Below are 27289 nucleotides of genomic sequence, written 5' to 3' on the forward strand. Positions count from 1 at the left end.
CTTCACTTACCCAGTGGCCTCAAAATCTTTCCCTTCTCCTGACAATTAAAATCAAATCCAGGAAACACACATACACTAAGGTATCAGTGACTGAGAATAACTTAAATGAATCACTATGAGATCTGCAGAATTATAAATTTCCAGGATTTAGAGCTAGAAGGAATTTTAGCAGTCAAGAAGTACAGCCCTCTGCATTTTTAAAATAAAATTTATTTTATATTTATATTATATATATATATTTTATATTTATATATACACATATATACATATATGTGTATATGTATGTATATATATATATATATATATATATATTTGTGAAAAAAGGGAGAGAAAAAAATCATTGAGACCAATCAACGTATTGAAAAATCTTACACTGTATGCAATGTTCTGTACCCATAGACAACACCTACACGCACACACACACACACACACACACACATTTCTGCAAAGGAAGCCTCCTTAGGAGCCAAGTTTGTTCTTTGTTATTGGGCAAAATTCATATCCAATTGTAATGCTTCCTTTCTACAGATAGGGAAACTGAGACCCAGATAGGTTAACTCACACAAAGAGCTGAGATTCAGGTCTAGCTCTTATTTCAAATCCAATATACTTCCTATTACCCCAGGCTTGGTCCCTGCCCACAAATTCCCACATTTTTCCTAAGATCAATGCCATATCAGACTTGGAATTGACTTTAGAGGGCTCTCGTCTCACAATTAAGGTATCATGGTATGATGGGAAAAGCTCTGGACCTTAAACTGGGAGAGTTCTGGGTTAGAATGTCACCTCTGACACTTATAGCTGTGTGACCCTGGGCAACTCATTTAATCAAGCTCAGCTTCAATCTCCTCATCTTTACATGGGTAATCAAAGAGTTTCTTTATCATCTGAACCCTCGGAATAAGAACCCTCTCAACCACACCATGTCATGACCCAGCTATGATTTAGGCGCTGAGTCCTAGAGATTTTCTTGAGGAATATTTGTTGTTGCGGTCATTCAATTGTTCTAGTCATGTCTGACTCTTTATTACCCCGTTTGGAATTTTCTTGGCAAAGATACCAGAGTGGTTTGTCATTTCCTTCTCCAGCTCATTTTATGACTGAGGAAACTGAGGCAGACAGAGGTTAAGTGACTTACACAGGGTCACACAACTAGTGTCTGAGGCTGGACTTAAATTCGGTTCTCCCTGACTCCAGGCCCAGTGCTCTATCCATAAGCCACTTAGCTGCCCTTCAGCAATAAATGTAGGAGCAGGATTTGATCCCAAGTTATCTGATTCCTAGACCTGTGTTCTTGCTTCTAAACTATAAATGGCTTGGGAGATATCTGAAGACAAGCTAGGCATACCCTAAGCTAGGCATTGGGACGAGGGTGATGGGGGGAGATTCAGTCAATTAGTAAAAATTTATTAAGTGCTTACTATATGGCAGGTACCTTGCTAAATGCTGGGGATACAAAGAGACAAAAGACTGTCCCTGCCCTCAAGGAATTTATAATATAACAGAGGAGACAGCATACAAGCAAATATCTACAAAGCAAATTAGGATAAACAGGAAATAATTAACAGAGGGAAGGCACTGAAATTAAGAGTGGTTAGAAAGACTTCCTGTAAAAGGTGGCATTTTAGTTGACACTAGACTAACACAACTACTCTCCGTCCACACAGCGTTTGGTGGATCAGACTATGCTGGGAGCTATACAGAACAAACATTGCTCTCTGCTTCTGCAGAGTTTGAGCATCCACAAGGCAATTTCCTCACAACAGCCTGGTTACTTACAGAAAGCAGGCATAATCATCTCCATTTTACAGATGGAAAAACAGATTCAGAGGGTTGTGACTTTGCTCCAGTATCAGAGTAGGGCTGTCAGTCCATCGTCTGGCTCCGAAGACGGGGCTCTCCACATCATGCTGGCTCAGACCAACCTAAATAGACTCGCTCCTTGCCGTCTGGGAGCTACCAGACCAAGAGGTAGCTGGACCCAGGGTGATACACGGCAGCAAGTTAAAATCTCCTTGTGCTGAATCACTCAGCTGCAAGTTTCCATGGTGTGTAAAAGAGCCACTTGGATAACACATGCTGTGCTGGTATCTCATTAGCACATGACCAGAGGGCTGGAAGAAATTAACTCCTGCTCTCTGCTGTCAGGAACACATCCCTCTCTACAATATCTTCCTGAAAAGGAGAAGAGTGGGGGAAGGGGAGGATGACTTGGACTGTTGCAGTAGGGAGGCCTTCCCGCCACCATTCTGGACTCTCTCCAATATGCCCTTTACACTACTTGCTGATTAATCTTCCAAATAAGCATAGTAAGTACATCTGACTACATCACACCTCTCCTCAAAAGTCTTCAATGGCTCCCTATTCCTCTCTGATCACATAAGATCCTAGTATCAGATATCTACACCTGGAAGGGGAACTGGGAAAGCCATCTAATTCAACCCTGTCTCATTTTACAAATAAGGAAACAGAGGTCCAAAGGGGCTCTAGATTTATAGTTTTGGAGTTCAAAGGGACCTCAGGCACCACTTTTACAGATAAGAAAACTGAAGCCCGGAGAAAGAACATAAGATTATCAATTTGATTCTCAAAGACAGCGAGTCATTTTAGACATGAGGAAACTGAGGTTCAGAAAAGCATAAGTATGACCTGTGTAAATATTGGAAGCAGAAGTTGAACCCGGCTCTTTCAAGTTCAGAACTTTACTCGATAATCCATGCTGGGTTAAGGTCAGATTTACTACCCTGGTATTCAAGGCCTCCTTCCCTCTTTCTTATATGGCTTTCTTCTTCTATATGATTCCCCTCCTCGTACCAATGTGGATTACTTTCTGATCCCATGAACATGCCCTATTTTCTCACCTATATGCCTTTGCTCATCACATTCCCTGTGCCTAGCATGTCCTGCCTTCTCTGCCCAAATGCCAGCTCCTCCAGGAAAGCTTCTGTGATTATTTTGGTTGGTAAAAATCTCTTCCTCTCTTCCCTCTTCCTCTATCTATCTCCCAACTTCTCTCTCTCAGAGCACTTTTTGTCTCTCTGATACTATTAACATAAAGTATTGTGGATTGTATTTTTGCATATTTATAGTGCATCCCCCTATCAGACTATAAGTTCCATGATGGCAGAATCTTTGATTTATCTCATGAATCATCATTTATTCAACCCCATCTCCCTCAATGCTGAGCACAGGACACTGAACACAGTTGCCATTTAACAAATATTTCTTAGATGAACCAGTTAGTTAACAGGACCAGGAGAATCTACAGCAGGGAGGGACCTTAGAGATAATACTCACATTTTACAGAGGAGGAAATTGAGGAAAATAACTCGAGCAAGGTTGCCAAGAGAGGAAGTAACTAAACCGTGATTCAAACCCAAGTCTTGAACGTCCAGACTCACTGGCTCTTCCATGTGCCATGATGTTACCTACCTATGTGGTTCAAAGGTGAGAATCCATAGTAAGTATAGGCTATGAGAAGACCTTCACCCTTGAAGCCTGGTAGGGCTTACAAGGGAAAATTCTGCCATAGAGCTCTCCCTGTTCCACCCCTACCTCATTCACTGAACATTTCTAGGAAACATCGGGTGCCTACCCCCAGTGCCCTTCGTTATCTGATACCCCAAAGCCCTCAGTGCCAGATGCTCCCCAACCCTCATTTAACCAACCATAGATCCTGGCAGTTGAGACAGAGCATCAGAAACCATGTCTTCTTGGAAAATAGATTTTCCAGTTTGCCCTTCCAGAGTCTAGAGGACTTTATCCCATGAGCAACTAATGCCAGACTATAGAACAGAAATCCTAATTCCAGGCCTTTCATTCATTTAATCCATGTTATTTAGTAAATACTATCACTAAGCAGGAGGTGAGATAGGAAGCTTCATCAGGAACTCATAGCATAAGAGGGGGAAATAACACCAATCCAAATGACAAAAACAAATGCTGCAACTATGGCCACTAAGACAATGATAACGATAATGACCACTACCACCACCACCACCGCTACCACTACTACCACCACTGCTACTACCACCACCACCACCACCACCACTACCACTACTACCACCACCACCACCACCACTACCACTACTACCACCACCACTACCACTACTACCACCACTACCACTACTACCACCACCACCACCACTACTACTACTACTACTGATGATGATGATGATGAACTGCCATTTATATAAGACTAAACTTTACAAAGCACCATGTATATATGAAATCTTCATTTAGTTTTCACAACAACCCCATGAGGAACAGTAGGTCCTGCAGGTAATTTTATAAATAAGGAGACTGAGGGTAAGGGAATTAAATGTCTGGAATACATTATGAACACAAATCCTCCTGGACTCCAAATCTAGCTGTCCTGGACAGATACCTGTCATAGAGAACATAGCATCCTCAGTGCAGGGGAGTTGTGAGCACAGGGCATGGAGCAGTGTCTGGGGCCTCAAGCCATTTTGGCTCCCCAGCCCTGGGGGAAGGCAGCTTCTCCCAGATCTTTCATATGCCCCATCAGCCTGGGAGCCAGTGTACCCCATCCTAGTGCAGCCCAAAGCCATGAAGCAGTGTTGTTGAAGGAGCATAGGTGAGTCAGGTTTAATTCCCTGCTCTTCCTGTAAAGGGAAGAGGTCAGAGTAGAGATCTGTAAGGTTCCATCAATTCAATTTGGCAAATATTTATTGCTTGCTTGCTATGCATAAGACATGTACTTGGCATTGGAGAAACAGAAATGACAAATGATACTCTCCCTGCCCTCATGAACTTCTGATCTAATGGAGAGTCTATGTCATGTGCATAAATAAGGATGATCCAAGAAAGAGTGTTCAAGGAGAGGTTAAGGAGAAGAACTAGGAGAGACTGGAGGAGGGAGGGAGAGAGAGATCACTTTCATGTGGGGAGTGAAGATCAGAAGGGGTGGCCTCCGATCAGAGACTCAGAGGGTTAGAGCTGAAAGAGACCAGAGGGGTGGCCCAACCATCCACCAGATGCAGAATGGAGGTCTGAAGGAAGAAAGGGACTTCCCTGGGGTCACAAGGGGAGCAGGTGGCAAAACTGGGGTTTGAACTCAGGAATAGATGTGAAGATAGAGCCTTTTCCAATCATGGTGGAAAGTATGAGGGAAGATACCGAATCAGGAGACAGTTGATGGAGAACTGTCCAGATCCAAATTTATGGGTTCCGTTTTGTTTTTTCATGGCAGGGAATGGGGAGCAGAGGAATAAGGAGGCAGGTTGGGCTAGCCAGCGGTTCTTTCTACTTCCCTCCATGAGAAACTCTCATCTCTCACTTTCTCTTTCCTCTCGTCCATGACTTCTTGTATTGATTGCCTTAAAAATCAGTTCTGTCTCTTATTTGTGTCAGGCACTGACTATTGGGTTATGGAAGGCTGCACTAATTAATTAATTTTATTTCATTTCACATCCTTTGAGTGAAGGCCTCTGTGCCATATGCAAATGCATGTAAATCACATGCAAATCGTCCATTGGAGCCAAAAGCTCTGCACTTTTTGTTTTAAAGCTGGATAGACTTCTGAACCCGGTTGACTGTCTCCCTCTGCAATGGGTCTCACTTAGAATGGCTAGGGCACCCAGGAGGGCTACCCATGACCCCCACATACCAGCAGGAGGGACCACAGCTAAAAGCAGGCTGGGCAGCAGAAGAGGGAAAGAATGCTGATGAATTGCAGTTCGCCAGCCTCTTATCTCATTGGACCTGTGCCATGCTGGTCTTCAGATGGCTGCTGTCCTCTCTCTGCAAATCAGGAGAGCTGCTGAACTTCAGCAGATAAGAAGTGAGGCAGAAGGCCCAGTGTGGAAAGGCCACAGTGAAATAGGGGAGGGAAGGAGGGAGCTGGGAGATGGAGACTCACAGAATCACCAGAGCCAGAAAAGGAACTTAGCTCTTATCTATTCCAACTGCTTTTTTTACAGAGTTGGATTACTTCCCCCCAAGGCCACAACACTAGCAAGAAACAAAACTGAGATTTGAACTCAAGTCCTCTGACTTTCAAATCCAGGGATCTTTCCTTTCCAGGAGCTGGAGGGCAGAGGTTAAAACAGAATAACACATCTGAACTTTATAGGTGTAAGTGCAGAGTTTTAGAGCTAGAAGAGACCTTAGAGATCATCACCCCCTTTTTTTTTACAGATGAGGTAACTGAGGTCCAGAGAGGCCAATGTTCACGCAAGCAATGAATGATAAAGCCAAGACTCAAGCCTGAATCTTCTGACTGCAAATTCAATGATCTTCTCCCCTGCACCACACTCCCTCCCTAGGTCATGGACTTAGAACTGGAGAGGATTGTATGGATTATCTAGTTTGATTTCTCTCGTTTTATAGATGAGGAAACTGAGGTTCATAAGAGGTTAACATGGTCATGTAGCTAGTATCAGAGGTCATATTTTTAGAGCTGGAAAGCACTTAGAGATCACTGAGTTCAACCTCATTTTACAGCTGAGGAAACTGAGGCCTAGAGAGGGGAAATGACTTTTCTAGATAGGATAGAGTGCTGGACCTGGAGTTAAGAAAACTCATTCTCAGAACCTTCCTAGCTGTGTGACCCTGGGCAAGTCACTTCACCCTGTTTGTCTCAGTTTCCTCATCTGTAAAATGAACTGGAGAAGGAAATGGAAAACCACTCTTGTATCTTTGCCAAAAAATCACCAAATGGGGAAACGAAGAATCGGCACAACAAACAACTTCTGACTCTAAATCCATTGGTCAGGAATCAGAATGCCGTAGCTAAGAATTCAGAGACCTGGAATGGTGCTTAGAATCATAGAATGCTAGAGCTGGAAAGAAGGCTCACCATACTGGGCCTCCCCCTGAGCAAGGAGCCTATTAGGTTGTTTGTCTGCTGTTTCCACGGCCCCTCCTCCACACCCCAGCTTCCTCCCTCCCCCATGCCCAGTGAATGGACTCACAGAGCTGAGCCTGGAAGGGATGAATGGATTACACAGGCATGGCTGGGCCAGTGGATCCAATCCCTTTAAAAGGGAAAATCAGAGCATTGTTATGAGTCCTGCATTCTCCAGGTTTAAATAAATCATCTTAAAAGTGTGATCAAACTGAACCTTAGGAGGGTAAGGAGGAGGGAAAGGGAGAAATGGTGGGCAGATTTGATCCTTTGGGTGGGAGCTTAGGGGTGGAAGGGCCTAGAAGCCCTCTGGGGGAGGGAAGGGGTATTGATTAACAAGAAAAGCATGGTATAGTAGAAGGAATACCAAAATTGTAGTTGGAGGCCTGGTTTCGAATCTTACCCCTGTTCCTTCCTACCTGGTTGACTTTGGAGAAATAAGTTAACCTCTTCTATGCATCTACATCTACCCATGAAGGAGGTCAGATTTGATGGTTTCTTTCAGTTCTAAATAGATTCTACTAGGTTCTAATAATCATAGATTCTATAAGCTGGGAGGTTGAGCCTGGTGAAAAGAACATTTGGTTGAGGGTGAGGAGACTTGAGGTTTGTCTTCTGTTATTTGAAGAGTTGTCACAGGCAAAAGGGAGTCAATTTGTTCTGTTTGTCCCTAGAGGATAGAAAGGAAGGAAACAGGTATTGATTAAATGCCTACTATGTGTTGGGCCTTTTACAAATATTGTCTCATTTAATCTTCACAACAACTTTGGGAGGTAGGCTATTTTTATTCTTTATTTTACAGATAGGGCAGTCAGAAGTTAAGTGGCTTGCCCAGGGTCACAAAGTTGGTAAGTAGGATCTGAACTCAGTAAGTAGGATTCTGGACTCCAGTTCATGAGCTCTATTCATGTAACCATCTAGTTGGACAGGAAAAAAGTCAGTGAATAGTAGTTAAAGGCAATCAGATCTCAGATTATTAGAAGGGAGGATTCAAATACTTTAGAATGTCTAAAAGTAGAATTGGTTGCTCTGGTAAGTAGTGATTTATCTAGCTCTGGAAGTATTCAATCAGAGACCGAATGAGCACTTGGGGATATGGTAGAGAGGATTATTGCAAAAATATACAGTTGGACTAGCTGACCTTCCAGCTATGAAATTCTCTAATGAAATTAGATTAAGGTCACAGGCCTCTCTCTTGGAGGGACCTAAGCCTGGGAACTTGGAACAGATCTGCTATCTACCCCTCCCTTTTTCAGAGAGAAGGAAAAAGTAGAGACCTGAGCTCCCAAACCCTCTTCTCCATCATCTAGCCTCCTGGGGACTGACCTAGGCTGCTTAAGAAACAAGGGCTCCAATCTAAGTTAAATGATGTGGGAGGTTAGATGTTTGAATGAGAATCCCAGACTGGAAGGGACCTTGGAAGCCATCTGATCCAATGGACTTTTGAACAAGTTTCTTTTACAACATCTGCAAATAATGGTCACCCATCATCTGCCTGGAGACCTCTAGTGAGAGGGCACTGGCTGCCTCCAGGAAGTAGCCCCTTCCACTTTTGGAGAACGTCAATCATTAGGAAGTTCCTCCCAACATCTAACCCAAATCTGCCTCTATGCAATGTCTGTCCATGGTCTCTAGCTTTGCCAAGTTCTCCTCCTCCTCCTCTTCTTCTTTTCCTTCTTCTTCTCTTCCTCTTCCTCTTCTCCTTCTCCTTTTCTTCTCCTCCTCCTCTTCTTCCTCTTCTTCTTCTTCATCTTCATCTTCTTCACCTTCTTCTTCTTCTTCTTCTTTCACTTCTTCTCTTCCTCCTCCTCCTCTCCCCTTTAATTACTTGAAGTCAGCTCTCATGACCTTTCTGAGTCTTCCATTTTCCAGGCTAAACATGACCAGTTCCTTTAACCAATTCATATATGGCATGACCTCAATGCCCTTCTTCATCCTGGTCACCATTTTTCTGGTTACTCATTAGTATCTCAATGCCTTTCTTAAAATGTGGCCACAATTTAACACAGTATTAGGGGGTATCCAGGTGGAACAGTGGAGAGAACACTAGACCTGGAATCAAGAAGACTTGAGTTCAAATCCAGCTTCAGACACTTTACTAGCTGTATGACCCTGAGAAAGTCACTTCACTCTATTTGCCTCAGTTTCCTCATCTATAAAGTGAGCTGGAGAGGGAAACGGCAAACCACTCCAGTATCTTTGCCAAGAAAACTCCAAATGGGGACATGCAAAATCAGACATGAGTGAACAAAAAGAAAAACCTCCCAGGGTTGTTGTGGAGGCCAAATGAGAAAATAATTGTAAGACACTTAGCATAATGCCTGGCATATAGTAAGAACTATATAAATGTTAGCTATTATTATCATAAACACAGGGAAGAGGAGCCCAGTGGGAGCAGGAGACATGCTGTTGGGGAGGCAAATGGAATGACAAAGCAGTGACATAGCTGTGGTCAGCTGGACGTGAGATGCCTGTGTGTGATGCTGGCTGTCATCCCTTCCACAAAGGGAAGCCAGGAGTTCACATGATACATTTGTATTTCCCCATGGGTCCTGATTGAGTGGTTCATCATTGAAGCCTATGCCGCTCGGGAGCCAGGACACAGAGTACTTCTAAGAGGGGATGTGACGAGTGATGTCTCGTCCTGAGAACTGTTCAGCTGACCCTGTATGAATCAATTCAGTCCTCCATCACTAGACGGGGGCCCAGCTGTTAAGCTTCTTTGTGACAAATTGTGACATGGACTGTGTGTATGAGAAATATAAATTTATGTGCAGATGCTAATGGTTTCAACTCTACAGTGAAAGACAGAGACAGAGGTGTATGTGAGTGTGTGTGTGTGTGTGTGTGTGTGTGTGTGGATGTGTAGTGAGTATTTGACAGTAGCCATTATTAGCATGTGGGGAATTGTATATTTGGGGGGTTTTATGACATGCTGTAAAAAGGAACATCCCTTATTAGGAAACTCTGTCTAAACTCATTTAGCTGCAGGTCACTGGCCCAGTAGGCAAAGCCAAAGGTCTCCTTATATCACAGAAACCCATTAAACATCCATGGAGGATCATGGGAATTTAACCTCACATGGCAATTTTGTCAGCCAGTTTTTGTTTTGCTATCTTCCTTCACAAATTTCCCCAAGAGCCCTTCTGTGGCTAGGCTGTGAGGAGTCAGAAGAGAAGGGCATGGAGAGAGATAGGAAAGGGAGAGATCTTAGGAACAGAGATCAGCTCTCAGCATCTTGAAGTCTTACATCTCCTTCTTCACCTAGTGGAGAGGTGCTTGTGTCAGGGTGTTTGTATCTGGGCTGTAAACACCTGTTCTCTAACTCATCATGCAGGGTAAGATGTAGTAGTCAGTTTTGGCTAGACCATTTGCAATATAATAATAAAAACAATGAAAACAATATGGCATAGTGGATAGAGAGCTGGTATCTGAAGCAGGAAGACCAGGCTCTTCACGTCTTCTCTCTGACACACACTGGCTGAGCGACTCTGGGGAAATTACCTAACATCTCAGTTCCCAATGCAACTCTCTGACTCTGTACAGTTTTTCAATTTTTCATCTGCAGCTAGAGGACACAGTAGACAGAGTACTGAACTTGGAGTTAGGAAGACCAGAATTCAAATCCTGCAGTAGCCATTTGCTATCTATATGACCCTGGATAGGTCACTTAACCTGACTAAATTTCTTCCCTGGCAAAATGGGAATTATAATAGCATTTGCCTTGCAGGCTTGTTTTGGGAATCAAGTGAGATAACACAGGTAAAATGTTTTACCAAGCTTAAAGTAATATACAAATGCTATTAGTTCTTGATACCTATGAAATTTCAGATCTAATCCAAATAATAATAAATCACGTACTTGTGGTGTTTGATAGATTTATAAAATGCTTTCTTCGTGACCACCCTGTGAGGCAGTTGGAGTAATTTTGTCCTCATTTTTAAAAGGGAAGAGACTTGGCCAAGCCTTCAATATTACTAAGGCTAGGTTTCAAATCCTGGGATTTTGAGTATTAATCCCATCTTATGAAATAGAGGAGAAAGGAGAAAGAGAGAGACAGACAGACAGACACACAGACAGAGAGACAGAGACAGAGAGACAGAGAGAGAGAGGAGAGAGAGAGAGAGAGAGAGAGAGAGAGAGAGAGAGAGAGAGAGAGAGAGAGAGAGAGAGAGAGAGAGAATTTGGTTTCAATTCAATTCAGCAACCATTTAGTAAACAGCCCTGCACTGGGGCAAAAATTTAAAAAAGGGGCAAAAATAAAAAAAAAAGGCAAAAATGAAATAGTCCCTGCCTTCAAGGAATTTACATTCTAATGAGAGAAACTGCATGTAACAAGAGAAATAAATATACTTTGCTACTAAATTTATGGTTTCCCTAAGAATGAGAGGTTTTGTCTTCCAAAAAATCTGAAGAAACTGAAGATTTGAGTTAGTTATAACATGAACCAATGATGTGTTATGAGCCTTTTGCCCCAGAAGGCTATATGAATTGATGATGTGATGCATGGGAGACAAAATAAGCTGATGCTCTTTTAGTCTGTGTTTAGAGAGGTAGAGAATCCCCCAGGAGGTAAATCCTTTGTCTGGTCAGACCACATCTGGGGGATGATCACTTCTGGATGCTACATTTTAGGAAGGGTAGAAACAAGTCCAAGGAAGAGAGTGACCAGACTAGGGATGGGACTGGAGGCCATCCTAAATGAAGATCAATGGGAGGAATCAGGGATATTTAACCTGGAGAAGTGCAGACTTAGGTGAGACATGATAACAGCCTCTGAGTATTTGAAAGACTTTCACATACAGAAGAATTTGACAATCATCTTGACCCCAGAAGATGGGACCAAGAACAAGATGTGTATATTGCAAAGAGACAGAGAAAGGTTTGATGACAGCAAGCACTTCCTAAGAGTCAGAGCTTTCTTAAAAGGTAATGGGCTCCCTTTGGGGTGGGGTGGGGTATTGGTCACTTGACATCTCTGTACAGAGACTGGAAGACTGCTTATTAAGAATGTTGTAGAGGTGATTCCTGCACAGGGATGGGTAAGAATAGATGGTCCCTTGAATTCTGCTATTCTAGCAGAGTGGGATCTGATACACAGCAACCCAAGTGTCAAGAGGGGACACCAGTGGGCACTTTAATGATGTCCACTGTACCTCAAATGGATGCAGGAAAGGGCATAAGCATTTATATAGTGCCTACTGTGTGTTAAGCACTTTACAACTATTATCTCATTTGATCCTCACAACAACGCTGAAAGATAGGTGCCATTATCACCATCCTTTTGTGGTTGAGGAAACTGGGGCAAACAGAGATGAAGTGACTTGCTCAGGGTTACCTAGCTAATAAGTGTCTGAGGTTGGATTTGAACTCAGATCTTCCTGACTCCAGACACTGCAGCACCAGGTGCCTCTAGCATATGCAGTAATGAGCCATGTCTTTGGTCAGGTTAGCTACAGCTAGTAGATTGCCTCCTCTCTCCCCCTGTGAGGGAGGGCATCCAGTGGGGAGGACCTCGACCCAGAGCTGGGCCTTCTTCCTCATTCTCAGCCTCTGGGACTCTCTTTCCTTCTCCTGTCCCTCCCGTGGCAACCAGGGGTCCATGCTACCTCAGGCTGGGCAGCTTCCCAAGACTCGGGCCAAGCCTTGGATGCTGGTAGGCATCAGAGCATCGAGATTACCGTCTGGAGGTTCTGTCAGAGCCACTGAGCCAGCCCCAATCCGGGAGCTAAATTTAGCCCGTAAGTGTGATTTCCAGCAGCCGCTGTCTGACTTAAGCCCTGCTGTGTTTAACTGACAAGGGGGCTGTTTTTTACTTGTTGGGAAAAGATTAAAGGTGAACTTCTATTCTGTCATGTAAAATAAAATAAAAAACAAGAAATATTGTTCCCAGAAACCCCACCTTGGGAGTCCCCTTTTCCTGCCCCACCCCCTTCTCTGCTTGTTCTTCCCTATGGGTTCCTCTCTGTTATCATCATGATGAGTGCACAGACTGAAGTCTAGTCCTTACCAGCACCTCAAAGGGCCTGGAGGGAGAAGGAGGGGTGCTCTAGAGCTAGTCAGGCTTCTCATTGGACGGATGGGGATAAGGAGGCACAGACAGGGCAAGTCTTGTGGCAAGGTAGAAACGAGGAGGAGGAGGAAGAGAGAAGAAGAGAGAGAAGGAGGAGAAAGAAGAGGAGGAGGGAAAGGAGGAGAAAGAGGAAGAGCATTTTTATAGAACTTTAAATTTTGCAAAGCTCTATAAAATATGATCTCAGTCCTTAAAACAAGCCTGGGAGGTAGGTACTATTATTATTCCCTTCTAACAATCAAAGAAACTGAGGCAGACAGAGGTTAAATGTCTTATCCAGAGGTACAGAACTAGCAAGTATTTGAGACAGGATTTTAACTTGTCTTCCTGACTCCAGGCCCACCACTCTATCTACTGTGCCACCAAACTAAATGGACATATTTTAAGAAGAACATTAACATATAAGAGATTATTCAGGAAAGTGAGAGTTCTGGAGACCAAGCCATACTAAGAAGGGTTGTGCAGTGGATAGAGTGCTAACATTGTAGTCAGGAAGACTTGAGTTCAAATTCAGCGTCAGACACTTATTACCTGTATGATCCTGGACAAGTCACTTAACTTCTATTTATCAGGGCAGGGAGGAGGAAGAGAGGAGAGAAAGAGAGACAGAGGAAAAGAGAGAGAGACAGAGAGACAGAGAGACAGAGAAAGCATTAATTAACCACTTACTATGTGCCAGGCATGTGCCAAGCACTGGCGATACAAATAGAAATGAAAAGAAAGACAGTCCATGCCCTCAAAGTGCTTATATTCTAGTAGTGAAAGACACCTAGAAGGGAGCTGAAGAGGGAGTGGGGAGAAGGAGGGAGGGAAGGTACCTGAGTGGAAGCAAGGGGAAGAGAAAGTCCAGAGGTATTATGTGTGGGTGCTTCCTCAAACAGATGTTCAAGGAGAATCAGTAGAAGAGGCTGTAGGGGTAGAGGTGTTGCTGGGGCATCAGGCTGGCCAAGGTTTGGAGAGGCATGATGGTTCATGAGGAAAATTAGGTAATTAGATCCAATGTCTTCGAACCACCCTTGCATCTGTCTATGATTCCATAACTGGAAAAATTAGGATTTGAACACAGAACTTCTGACTCTGAAGCCAGTGGGGAGTGATATTTAGCCTAAAGAATAGATATTTTAGGAGAGGGCCATAATGGTTTCCTTAAAATTTCTTTCATGTGAGAGAAGGCTTAGATTATAAACTCCATGAGGTCAAGTATCATATCTGGTCAAAAACTCACATCTCCCAGTCTAGATCATGGTGCTCCTGACCTCTGAGTTTAATCACTGCAGTGTTGTTTTAAATTTGCGTTTGGACTAGTTCATCTTGGTCCCAGTGAGCAGAACAGGGATGGATGGATGCTGTAGAAAAGCAGATTCACATTCTCATAGGGATAAATGTAAAGTCTTATGCAGGTTCAAAAAATTAATTTCAAAAGAACAAGATGGGAGAGGTATGGCCTGACAAACATTGATCTGAAAGGGACCTGAGGTGACTTTAGGGGACTACAAGTCCAATAGGTGTCAACAGTGGATTATGACAATGAAATAAAGTGAGAGTCATTCAGAGAGGCATATCTAGAGAGTGAAGCAATTGGTGCTCCTACTGTCCTCTGCCTCAATCTAGGTGCCCACACCTAGAGTATAGGACTGTATTCTGGGCATCACTGCTTCAATAGAGCAATGAGAAGGTGGAGAGCTTCCAAAGGAAGCAAAGTCCTTAAGATCATGCCATGTGAGAATAAGTGAAAGAAAATGGGGATGAGAATCTTCAGAGAGATTGTACTAAGAACCTTCATATTTTTGAATGATTGGGAGGGAAACTAATTATGTTGAAATACAATTATCAAATTTTTAAAAATATACACACACAAGTTCATGGATCCTTGATATGCACGGACTCCAGATGGCTGAGAAGGGAGACTTCCTATAATTAATTCAATAACATTCATCAAATAGTTATGAATAGTAATAAGTTAGACTAGAAAACTGGTAGCAACTCTGAATTCTGTCTCAACAGGTAGTAAATTTCTTATCACAAGAGATCTTCAAATATTTCTGGAGGTGGCCTAGTTGACCTTTGAGGTTCCTTCCATAGATCCTACCCTCTTGAAGGTCAGTGTCCTCATTCTGTAAATCTATATTGTCTACAGGAGATGACAGAAGAGGGACTTTGATTCATTGATCACAGGATTGGCACTCAGGTTTGGGTGAGTTCAGTGGAACTCATCCTTGTCCTGATGGAGTGCTATAGCCAAACCCTACTGATCTATCTCCCTAACATACTTACATAATAGATGTCAGCCTCAAACCAAAACCTGAGGGAAAACATAGCTTCCACACCCACAGAGATGACAGCCACAGATACACAGATGGCACCGTTGTTCACCTACACTGAGACAAACACTTGAAACAGGCAGGGTGAAGAAATATGATCCTGTATCTCTCCTGCCTTTGCACTCCCTCTTCCTGCCCCCTCTCTTGGGTTGCCCTTAAACAGGAATGGATCTTAGACACAGACTATCTTGGTGGATGTGGGAAGAAGCAGATGGAAAATGCCCTCGGCTGGAGTATTTGGCATCTTTCCCCCATCTTTTAATGACAGGCAAAGCTCACTAATTCAGATTAAGTAGTGGAAGGAGGTGGCCTGATATGGAGGGAAGAATCAGGTGGGTTGGATTTTAGTCCAGCCTCTAACACCAACTAACTGGATGACCTTGGGGCAAGTTCTTTAACCTCCCTTGGCTTCCTCTGGCCCCTTCTGTAAAATGAGGGGGTCAGACTGGATGCTATAGCTCTGAAGTGTCCTCCAACTCAGGCATTCTATCTTAAGGTCCCTCATAGTTCAGACACTTCACATTCTAACTCTGACATTCTATGTTCTAAGGACCCTCCCATCTCCTACATTCTATGTTCTAAGGGCCCTCCCAGCTCTGACATCCTGTGTTCTAAGAATCCTCCCAGCTCTGACACTATGTTCTAAGGGCCCTCCCAGCTCTGACATCCTGTGTTCTAAGGGCCCTCCCAGCTCTGACATCCTGTGTTCTAAGAATCCTCCCAGCTCTGACATCCTCTGTTCTAAAGGCCTTCTATTCTCTGACATTTTATATTCTAATGACCTTTCTCACTCTGCTGTTTTATGTCCTGAACTGCCTTCCAGATCTTACTTTCTGTGTGCTAAGATCACTTTCCATCCCTGTGTCTTCAGAGAACTCATAGTTCTAATATTCTTTGAATCTAGTAAAAAGGCTGAATCATAAATTATTGTTCAAGATATACAGTTTATTATTTCAAGACCATAAACTAACAAGCTGCGCTACCCAAGGATTGTCAAATGGAGGTTTCTTAGGGAACCTGTTTTAATGACTACCCCAGAATGTATTATTTTAATTAGCACATCAGTCGTACGTCAGCAGATACTTTTGAAGCACTCACTGGTACTAGAAAACAGTTTGTTTCCTCCAGTGGTTTCCCTTGCCCCCAGTAATCTTGTTTGTGATATTAATATCAATTTGCTTAGCCAGTCCTTTCTGCAGAGTTCAAAGGTGAGCCGTTCAACCCATGTCTCCTCTGAACAAACACAGATTCTGATTTTGTGGGATCGAAATTAATGAGCTTTCTTGCTCCCCATTACCTTTGCTAATGGAGAGCACTATCCATCAGTGAACATTTATGAAGCATCTACTATACATTGGGTTTGAGGAATACGATGACAAAAATGAAATAGATCTGCCCTCAAGAAACTTACTGAGGAGATCGGATAGAACAGACACATAAATATATATATGCATATATATATATATATATACTATATATAACAGACACATAGATAAATATATATGCATATATACATATACATTTCATATGTATATATATGTATGTATGCATAGACAAGATAAATACAATGCAATTTGGTGTGGCTGGAGCCACAACAACAAGAGCAGCTCAGGATAGATCTCCTGTGGGAGGTGAGATTTAAGCCAAATCTTAAAAGGAACTAGAAGTGGCAAGAGGCAAAGGCAAGGAGGGAGAACATTCCAGGAATGAGGAAGAGCCTTTGTATGCATGGAGCTTGGAGAGGAAATGCTGTATTGAGAACATAGAGGGTAAGAGGGAGAGTAATGTGTCATCAGCCCAGAAATATAGGCAGAAATGTAGACTGAGAGACCAGTCCTAGGTGGCACTATAGTGGATAGAGTTCTCAGCCTGGAGTCAGGAAGACCTGAATTCAAATCCAGCTTCAGACACTTATTAGCTGGGTAACCCCAGGCAAGTCACTTAACCCTCAGTTTCCTCATCTGTAAAATGGAGAAAGAAATGACAAACCACTCCAGTATCTTTGCTAAAACAAACAAACACAACAACAACAACAAAACCCACCCAAATGGGGTCATTGAAAATCAGCATAGAGAATCAACAGCTAGATAAGAATCACATTTCTAAAACACTTGAAGGTTTAGGAAGTGCTCACCTCATAGCAAACCTGTGAGGCAGGTAGCATACTTACTATTTCCCATCATACAGATGAGGCAATTAAGGCTCTGAGAAGTTATCTATGCTCCTGTCCCAGCCCATGATCACACAACCAGGAAGCATTTGAGACAGGACTTGAGTCCAAGTGGTTGATTTTTTCCCCCATTCTACCACCTTCTCTTCCATAACAGAAGCCCCTTTAAAAATGTTTAATATGTTTTTCCCCCAATTACATGTCAAGACAATTTTTAGCATTCATTTTTACAAGATTTTTTTGTTCCAGATTTTTCTTCCTCCCTCCTTCCCCTCTTCTAAAAATGGTAGGCAATTTAATATAGGTTATGCATGTGTTATCATGTAAAACATATTTTCATATTAGTCACAATTGTGAAAGAAAAAACAGATCAAAAGGAAAACAAAAACAAAAAAAGAATAAAGTTAAAAAATATGCTACAATCTGTATACAGAGTCCACCTGTTCTTTTTCTGAGTGTGGATAATATTTTCTGTCCTTTATATTTGTCTTGGATCATTGTGTTGCTAAAAAGAACTGGATCATTCATAGCTGATCATCACAAGATGACACTGGTACTATGTACATTGTTTTCCTGGTTTTGCTCATTTCATTTTGCATCAGGTCTTACAAGTCTTTCCAGGTTTTTCCAAAATCTGCCTGCTCCACTTTTCTTATTGCACAATAGTATTCCATTACATTCATATACACAACTTGTTCAGCCATTCCCCAATTAATGGACATCCCTTGAATTTCCAATATTTTGACGCTATGAAAAGGACTGCTATAAATTATTTTGCACATGAAGGTCCTTTTCCCTTTTTTATTATCTCTTTGGGTTGCAGATCTAGTAGTGGTATTGATGAATCAAATGGTGTGCACAGTTTGGTCGCCCTTTGGGCCTAGTTCCAAATTGTTCTCCAGAATGGTTGAATCAGTTCACAACTCCACCAACAATGCATCAATGTCCAAATTTCCTCATATCCACTCCAGTATTTATTATTTTTCTTTTTTGCTACATTAACCAATGTGATAGGTGTGAAGTGGTATCTCAGAGTTGTTTTAATCTACATTTCTCTAATCAAAAGTTATTCACATCTTCATGTGCCTATAGATAGTTTGGATTTCTTCATCTGAAAACTTCCTGTTCATATCCTTTGACCATTTATTAACTGAGGAATGATATATATTCTTATAAGTTTGACTCATTTCTCTAAGTATTTAAGAAATGACATCTTTATCAGAGACACTTGAGATATTGTTTCTTAGCTTTCTACTTTCCTTCTAATTTTGGTTGCCTTGGCTTTGTTTGTACAAAAGCATTTTATTTTAATATAATAAAAATTATCTATTTTGCACTTTATAATTCTCTCTGTCTCTTGTGTGGTCATAAATTCTTCCTTTCTCCATAGATATAGCAGACAGACTATTCCTTGCCCTCCTGATTTGCTTATGGAGTCACCCTTTGTGTGTGTTCATCCTTCATTGCCGAAGAAGACCATGCCATCAGAGAAGTGATGACATAACTTGCACTTGACTTTGTTTTAAGTGAGGGAGGACTGACCTTTTAAGTCTGAAGCATGCACTCATCTTGACTTTATCTTGGTATAAGGTGTGATATGTTGGTCTATACTTAGTTTGTGCCCTATTATTTTCCAGCTTTCCCAGAAGGCTGGAATCTTTGGATTTATCAAACACTGAATTACTATGGTCATTGATTATGGTGTCTTGCATACCTAATATATTCCACTGATCTGCCACTCTATTTCTCATTCAGAATCAGATAGTTTTATTGACTACTACTTTATAATACAGTTTGAGATCTGGTATTGCTAGGACACCTTTGTAATTTCTTTTCATTAATTGATACTCTTGACCTTTTGTTCTTCCAGATAAATTTTGTTGTTATTTTTTCTAGCTATATCAAATAATTTTTAGTAGTTTGATTAGAATGGACATAAAGGAAGCTCTTTAACATAGCCTTGCAATTATATACTCAATGGGCTGAGAACTTCTGCTGAAGTTAGGAAATTCTCTCCTCTCCTCTCCTCTCCTCTCCTGTCACCACCCATGCACACATTTTTTTTTACATTAATTTTATTTATTTTTAGCGTTCTATAATCACTACCATAAAACTTGGATTTTCGCCCCCTACCTACCTCCCACCACCACCCTCCCTTCCCGAGACGGCATACAATTCTGCATAGGATCTACATATACATTTCTATTGAATCTATTTTCACTATAGTCATGCTGTGTAGAAGAACTAAAATAAGTGGAAGAATTCATATAACAAACCAAAACATTAAACACACACAAAAAATGATCTGCTACATTGTGGAATTGAATTCCATAGTTCTTTCTCTGGATGTGGAAGGCATTTTGCTTTAGAAGATCATTGACAGAGAAGTCTTATCCTATAAGGTTGACAACTTGGGAGCCAATGAGGAACGAGTAGTTACCCAATCACTGAGCAAAACAAGGAGGCAGATGGGGAGAACAAGAGGAGTGATCCTGAACTCAGCCCCCCAAGCAGCTCACTGAGTGGTGCCAGCCTGTAATGGTAAAGGGATTTTCCTCACCTGGGAGTCCCCTGCACTAATATAATCACAGATCCAGTCCCAATCCCTGTCCCTCTTTACTTCAAAGGGCTGGCGTAAGGCTCGGATGAGGTAATGTATGTAAATCATTTTATAAATGCCAGTTATTATTATCACATGTCACACACATGATACTTTGGCTCCCTCCGTCAGGGGAGGTCCTGTCATATTTTCTCTCTATTTCCCTTAGCACAATGCCTTGCACTGCTTTTTGTTTGTTTGTTTGTTTTTTTTTCCCTTCTGGTCTGGACCCATGATTTCATCAATGAGGGAAAATCTGAATAGGATATGCCTTGGAATCAGGTAGACCCAAGTTCCAGCTCTACCTTTGATACATGCTGTGTGACCTTGGACTATTCACTTATAACTTCTTAGGACCACTGGAAAACTCCCTAAGGCTATAAGGTGCAAAATTCCTTACCATATATCCCTTCCACTAGTTCAATGACAGGTCTACTTTTCTCTTATTTTTTTTAATTTCCGGTATGGAAATGCCTTCTATGGATAGCTCCTTGATAACTTGAAACCTTGGAGATTTGCCTGGGATACTATGAGTTTAAATAATTACTCCATGGTCATATAGCTAGGATATATCAGAGGAAGGTCTTGAGCCCCAAGGCTGAGCCTTCTATCCACTACATCCCATTGTCACCCATAGTAGGTGCTTAATTAATGTATGCAGAATGACTGAGCAAAGAATAATCAGTGGTTAGATCAGCGATTCAAACTTTAATTAACCTTGGATCCAGGAACCACACAATCTCCTTTCTCGTGAATGTTTTAAGAAAGTAGAAGTGGAGAGCTAATTAACCCTGACCCAGAAAGAGAAACCAAGGCCTAGGAGCATGGTGCCCCTCCCCAGGATGTGGTGGTGGAGCTGGAGTCTCTCAGCTGTCATTCACCTGCATTTCCATTGCCTTGATCACCCTTCTCTATGTGTATTGATCACTTCCTCTCTCCCAAGATGCTAAAACTCATGTTTGGTTTTTAAAAAAGTTGTAAGAAAACAAATTTTGTTGAATTTTGAATACCTCTCTGGCTCTCCAAGTGTCAGACGCCAGGAGGAGGCCCTAAAGCCATCTCAGGAACTGCGAGCAAGTGAAAAGTCTTCCCTGGAGCTCCTCTGACACATCATCTCTCCTACTTCCTGGGCAGCTGTTCCCCATCCAGCTCTGGAAATCTGGTGATAGCATGTCATTCCCTTGTGTGTTCCCTACCCAATGCCTTGGGACTCATCCCCTCCTTCTGAAGTCTTGCCCTTGTATGTTTGAGCCTCTTCACGGCACAGAAAATCTCCTTTTCCTCATCCTCAGCATCTGATACCTCTGCAAGCATGCCCCCATTTCATCTCCTCTCGCCTAACGAATGCCAACTTAATTATCCTCGCCTTGCCTCCTAACTCCAGCCCTGAGACTCTTTATCTTTGCAATTACCCTCTACAGCACCTTTTCCCATTCCTCATTATCCCTTCTAAAAGATGGCATAGCCAAGGCCTCATGGCAGTTCCTCCTAAGCTGCTGTGTGATGCCAAAGATTCCCATCAGTCATCAGCCCCAACCATGCTTCATTATCATTCTAGGCCTTTGGTCCTCACCAAGCTCCAGGAACTTGTTTGGACTTTGAAACCTGGACTGTAGAAATAGCCCTGGGTCAGGAGTCAGGACAATCCAAGAATTCTAGAAGGTAGAGGTGGAATGGAGCTTAGAACAAAGAATGTCAGAACTGGAAGTGCTCTTAGATCCAAGATTCTTAGCTTGGAACCTGGAAACTTGAGATTTTTAAAATATTTAGATAATTTTATTTTAATAAATTTGTTCCCTTTGCAAGCTTATATGTTTTATTTTCTTTATCAAAAATATTATTCCGAGAAAGGATCTGTCTAAAGGTTTCACTAGACACTGCCAAAAGGATCCATGACTAAAAAAATAAAAGGTTAAGAATTTTTACCTTAGAATAAAAAATAGCAAAACTGGAAATATCCTTAGAACAGAGAAGATCACAGCTGACAGTACTTTTAGAACAGAGAATGTCTGAATTGGGACAGATCTTAGAGGTAGAAGGATAGAAAACGATACCAGAATAAAAGGAGGTCTTTACATATTGCTTATAACCTAAATTTTCTCTTGTGCAGAATTGTTGGAGGTGAAAGGGGTTTTACAACATAATTCTTGGCCTAGCATCTTCATCTGTACAATGAGGTCTTGGAACCACATGCAATCCCTTACATCTCTAAAAGCCCACTAGATGCCTCTTGGTCTTCTGCCCCACTACCAAGGTCAGTTCAGTTCAATCCATCAGACTTTGATGGGCAGCCCTCAGTCAACATAATACTGTGCTTAGCACTGGGAAAGCTACAGTATTAAAGTTTCCTCTGGAGGCACAGATTGGACTAGATGCCCTCTGAGGTCCCTTCAACCCTGTGATAACATGAAATCCTGTGATCACAGGTTATCTTCCTCAGAAAGTCACTGCCCAAGGCTGATTTTGTGAGACTTGGAAGCTGCAACCCTGGTGTTCAGGGTTCTGTTTATAGCCCCGTTGCACAATTTGGAAACGTAGGCAAGTCTCTTTTCAAATAGAAGAGACTTCTCTCCCTGCCTGTGAAGGGATCGCTTTGTCCCTCAACCAGCCCATCCTGGTCTGCTTCTGGCAAATCTGCTGCTGCTGCTGCTATGGCAGCATCCCCCTTCCACAGTGACCAGCAATGATGCCATCTCAGAGATGAAGTCACTGGCTTTTGGCCTTTTGTTTCCATGGAGCTGGGATAGAGGAGGAGGCAGACAGTGACTTTTCAAGGAAGAGCAAGCAGCAGTAAGCTCAAAGAAAGGAAGAACATGGGTCATCTTCTTTAAGCTGCTTTAACCAAACTGGCCCTCAACTGAAACCTCTTTGAACTAGAAACTCTGATTTCTTTCTTCTATCACCCTAATGATGCCACACTCCCTCCCCGCCAAATGAAATGCTATAAATTTGATAAGACTTCCTCTCAGGGAACCCATGCTGGATCCTAGTGATCACTACTTCCCCTTCTCAGTGATCACAAACCATGTTTATAAAAATTTATTCTAGGCTCTTACTATAGTCAATAAACATTTGTTACGTGGCTACTATGTGTCAAACACAATGCTAAATACAATAATTACAAAGATAAAAGACAACTCTTCCCCCATAAGGAGTTCATTGTCTAATGGGGGAGACAACTTGCAAACACCTATGTACAAACAGACTATATATAGGATAAATTGAAAATAATTAACGGGCAGAAGTCACTAATAATAACAATAATAGCTAACATTTACAGTGCTTACTATGTGTGAGACATTATGCTAAACATTTTACAATTATTATCTCATTTGGTCCTTACAACAACCCTGGGAGGTAGGTGATAATATTATTCCCATTTTACAGATGAAGTAAACAAAGGTTAAATGACTTGCCCACTAGAATTAAGGGGAATTGAGAAAGGCTATCTAGAGAAGGGGAGATTTTGACCAGAACTCAAAAAAACCCAGGTAAACCAAGAGGCAGAGATGAGGAGAGAAAGCATTCTAAGCACAGAAGACAGTCAGAGCAAATGTCCAGAGTCAGGAAATGGAGGGTCTGGTTTTAGGAACAGTCAGGAGACCAGTATGACTGGACAGGTATAAGGAGACTGGAAAGATGAGGGAGTTTTAAAGGACTTTGAATACAAAACAGAAGATTTTATATTTGATCCTGGAAGTGATAAGGAGCCACTAGAGTTTACTGAGTAGGGAAGTGACATATATTTTAGGAAAATCACTTTGGTGACTGAATGGAGGATGTATTGGATTAGGGAGAGATTTGAGACAGATAGCCACCACAGAGGGTTATTGCAATAGTGCAAGCATGAAGCAACAAGGGCTTACATCAAGGTGGTGGTGGTGGTGGTGCTAGAGGAAAGAGGCATAAATGAGAGATGTTATGAAGGTAAAATCAATGTCTTGAATAAAATTAATGAGTCAAGGATAAACCTAGGCTGTGAGCCTGGGTAACTAGGAGTATATTCAAGAGTAATAGGAAAGCTAGAAAGAGGGGGAGTTTTGGAGAGAAAGAAAATGACTTCCATTTTGTACATGTTGAGTTTAAGAAGTCTACAGGACATCCAGTTTGAGTTGTCCAATAGGTAGAGGGAGATAGAAATCTGGAGGTCAGCATAGAGGTCAGGGATTGATAAATAGATTTGAAAATCATCAACAGAGAGCTGATAATTGAATCCTTGGGAGATGATGAGATCAGAAGGTGAAGTAGTATATAGAGAGAAGAGATCCTAGGGAAGAGCCTTATGGAACATATAAAGGTAGTGGGGGTGACTTGGTTGAGAATCCATCTAAGGAAACTGAGGAGAAACAGTCAGATAGGCAGGAGGTAAACCAGAAGAAAGTAATGTCCCAAAAAACCTACAGGGAAGAGACTATCAGGGATAAGAGGGTGCTTGATAATGTTAAAATCTGCTGTTGTTTGTCCTTTGTTGTCCAGGAGGGGCCATAACATCAGGGAGGTGATGTCATGACTTGCAAGTGAATTAGATTTAAGTGAGGAAGGGCTGTGAAAAGTTAACAGCCTCACTTTCTCCTCTGGAGCCATCTGGGTGCAGTGACCAGATATAGATCAGGACAACTGGAGATGACCCTGGTGGAGTGGTCTCCCAAGACCTTGGCCTTTTTAAGCTAAGGTTTTTCCTAGATCTCAGTTTGACCGAGTTAACACTCGTTCAGTGATTAAGGGTAGATAAGAAAGACAAGAGAGTGATTGATAATGTCAAAAGCTAGAGAGGACAAGGATGAAGTTTGAGAAATGACTATTGGCTTTGGTGAGTAAATATTTATTAGTAACTTTGGAGAGAGCAGTTTTGATTGAATTATGAGATCAGAAGCCAGATTGTAGAGAGTTTTAAAAAATAGTGAGAGTAAAGGAAGTGGGGCCATCTGTCTGCCTGCTAGAGGACTTGAGCCGTAAAAGGAAATAGAGTATTGGATGATAATTCAACGTCGGGTTCATAGGTATCTCCTAAACCTACCTATCTCTCCTTCTTGAAAACTAGCACCCCCTTTATGCATCTCACACCTTCTCTATGATTCCTCAAAAGATAGGAGCAGCAGCTCTTTGAGGGATATATAATATCATTTCTGAAATGCATCTGATCTAACCTTAATAGTCCAGTTAAAAATGAAAGAAAAAAAGTTTTGATTCTGAGCACAAAAGAGGCAAGGGAGGAATCTCATAAACTCTGATCTGATGTGTCTCTTTGATAGAAAAGTGGGAAGATGCACATTGGGTGACAAGGTAATATGAACACCCTAGTTGAAACAATGCCTACCATTTTTGGTTCCAGTCAATAAATCAATCAATGAGCCAATTCATTGATAAATGATTGTTCACTTTGAATTGCATTGAACTGAAATATAATCTAACTGAAATCTATCTTCAAGCAACTTCTACCCATTGTCTCCAGTTCTGTCTTCAGGAATAATGCTAAAGACATTCAGTCCTTCCTCTCTGTGGAAGCCTTTTAAATACTGAAAGATGAATTCAGTCCACCAGCCCCTTAACTTTTCTCTTGTCCAGGCTGATCATTCCCAGTTCTTTCACCTTTTCAGAGATTCAGTTGCCCAAAAGGTGTTTTGCTCATCCCTCTCTGGGTATCTCTGAACTTTAAGGTAACCACAAAGGTAGCAGGAGTACCAGACTACTTTATGGGATGCTCACTCTCATTTTTCCTGCCTCTTAATGGATTAAATGGCTCAAATTAGAAAAGCAGGAGGTGGGCTCTTACAGCCAACACTCCGTCTCTCCCACCATGGCATAGAACAGAAAGTTATAGAGCTAGAAGGAGTCTTAGAGATCATCTAAGTCCCACTACCTCGCTGAGAGACAGTGCAGTGTAGTGGGTTGAGCATTACTTCTGGAGTCAGGAAGATCATGATTTTACATAATTATATACGACATTATACATACATATATATATATATATATATACACACACTTATATGTCAGCTATTATAATTATGGGGGAGCAGACCTAGATTGACCAAGTGATTTGCTCAAAATCATACAGAGAAGAGATTTGAACAGTTGACTCTAAATTTATGCCACCAAGCTGTCCTTAGTCAATACCTCCTCAGGTTGAAGGATCCTCTGCCTTATTTCTATTTTGACCAACAAAAGCAGAGGGAATGATGGAAACCCAACTGGCAAAGACTGTCTCTTTCCCAGAACTCTCCTTTTGTCCCCTGGGTCCCTACCTGAGGTCACCTTTCTGTGCCTCACTCATCTCATTTCTCCCCATACATGTGAGAGGGAAAGTTCTGCTGCTAAGATCTGGCTCTGATGCCCGGATCTTACACAAGACAGCCTGCTCTCATCTCACTGGGGAGGTAGAAAGATGAGGCAAATGGTACCCTCGAATCTCTTTCTTTCTCAGTTCAATTTGTACAAATCAGGCCTTTCCCAGGCCTTTGTGAACTCTGCTGGCATCGCTTCACTGTGCACTTGCTTAAATGCTGCTTTAAAAGCATTCTTATGGCTTGCACATATGTCTGTGTTCAATCTACTTTCTAGAGGTTCCTTGAAGGCAAAGACTGTCAATCCTGAGGACTCCCTGAGGGCAGGACCTGTGAACTTCCCTTGCTCCCTCAATAGGGTTATAAATTTATAGCACAAAAGGACTTTAGAGATTCTTTAGTCCAATGTCCTTATTTTACAGGTGAGGAAACTGAGGCCTGGAGGAATTACAGGATCCACTGGAGCTCCTTAAGGGCAAGGGGAGTCATAGGAACATAGGGTTATAGATTCCTGAAAGGAACCTAAGAGTCCATCTAGTTCAACTCCTTTGTCCTACATGAAGAAATTGAGGCCCAGAGAAGTTAGGGAACTTGCCCAAGGTTACACAGGTATAAGCTACAGAGTCAGGACTAGAACTCAGATCTTCTGACTCCCAATGGATAGACTTTCCCATTTTGCCACTCTGGCATCAGAATGAGAACTCCTCAAAGATGTGGGCAATGTCTCCCTCTTGTGAGACTGAAGGGGGATTCCCTAAGGGTAAGATTTGCTTCCTTCTTCCTCTGGGTGTTCCATGCATGGTGTGGTCTGGCAGACTGAGTGATAAGCTTCAAGTCATAAACTAATTAAAATACTTTCTAAAGTAATAAAACCACATATAATTAGAGTATTTTAATTATCCTTCACAGTGGAAAGAATGTCCCCAAAATGGCTTTTGTCTGTGCCCTCAAGGTCAATAAACTGAGACATTTTCCAA

At 42.0% G+C, this 27289-nt stretch overlaps 1 protein-coding gene across 1 annotated transcript in view; it reads left to right on the forward strand.

Moving 5' to 3' along the window:
• The window catches only part of IGSF21 (immunoglobin superfamily member 21), a 393709-nt gene that overhangs the window by 147549 nt on the left and 218871 nt on the right, over positions 1-27289 (forward strand). The window lies entirely within an intron of this gene.

This window comes from Notamacropus eugenii, chromosome 5 (genome assembly GCF_028372415.1).
Source record: "Notamacropus eugenii isolate mMacEug1 chromosome 5, mMacEug1.pri_v2, whole genome shotgun sequence".
In the NCBI taxonomy this organism is placed as follows: Eukaryota; Metazoa; Chordata; class Mammalia; order Diprotodontia; family Macropodidae; genus Notamacropus; species Notamacropus eugenii.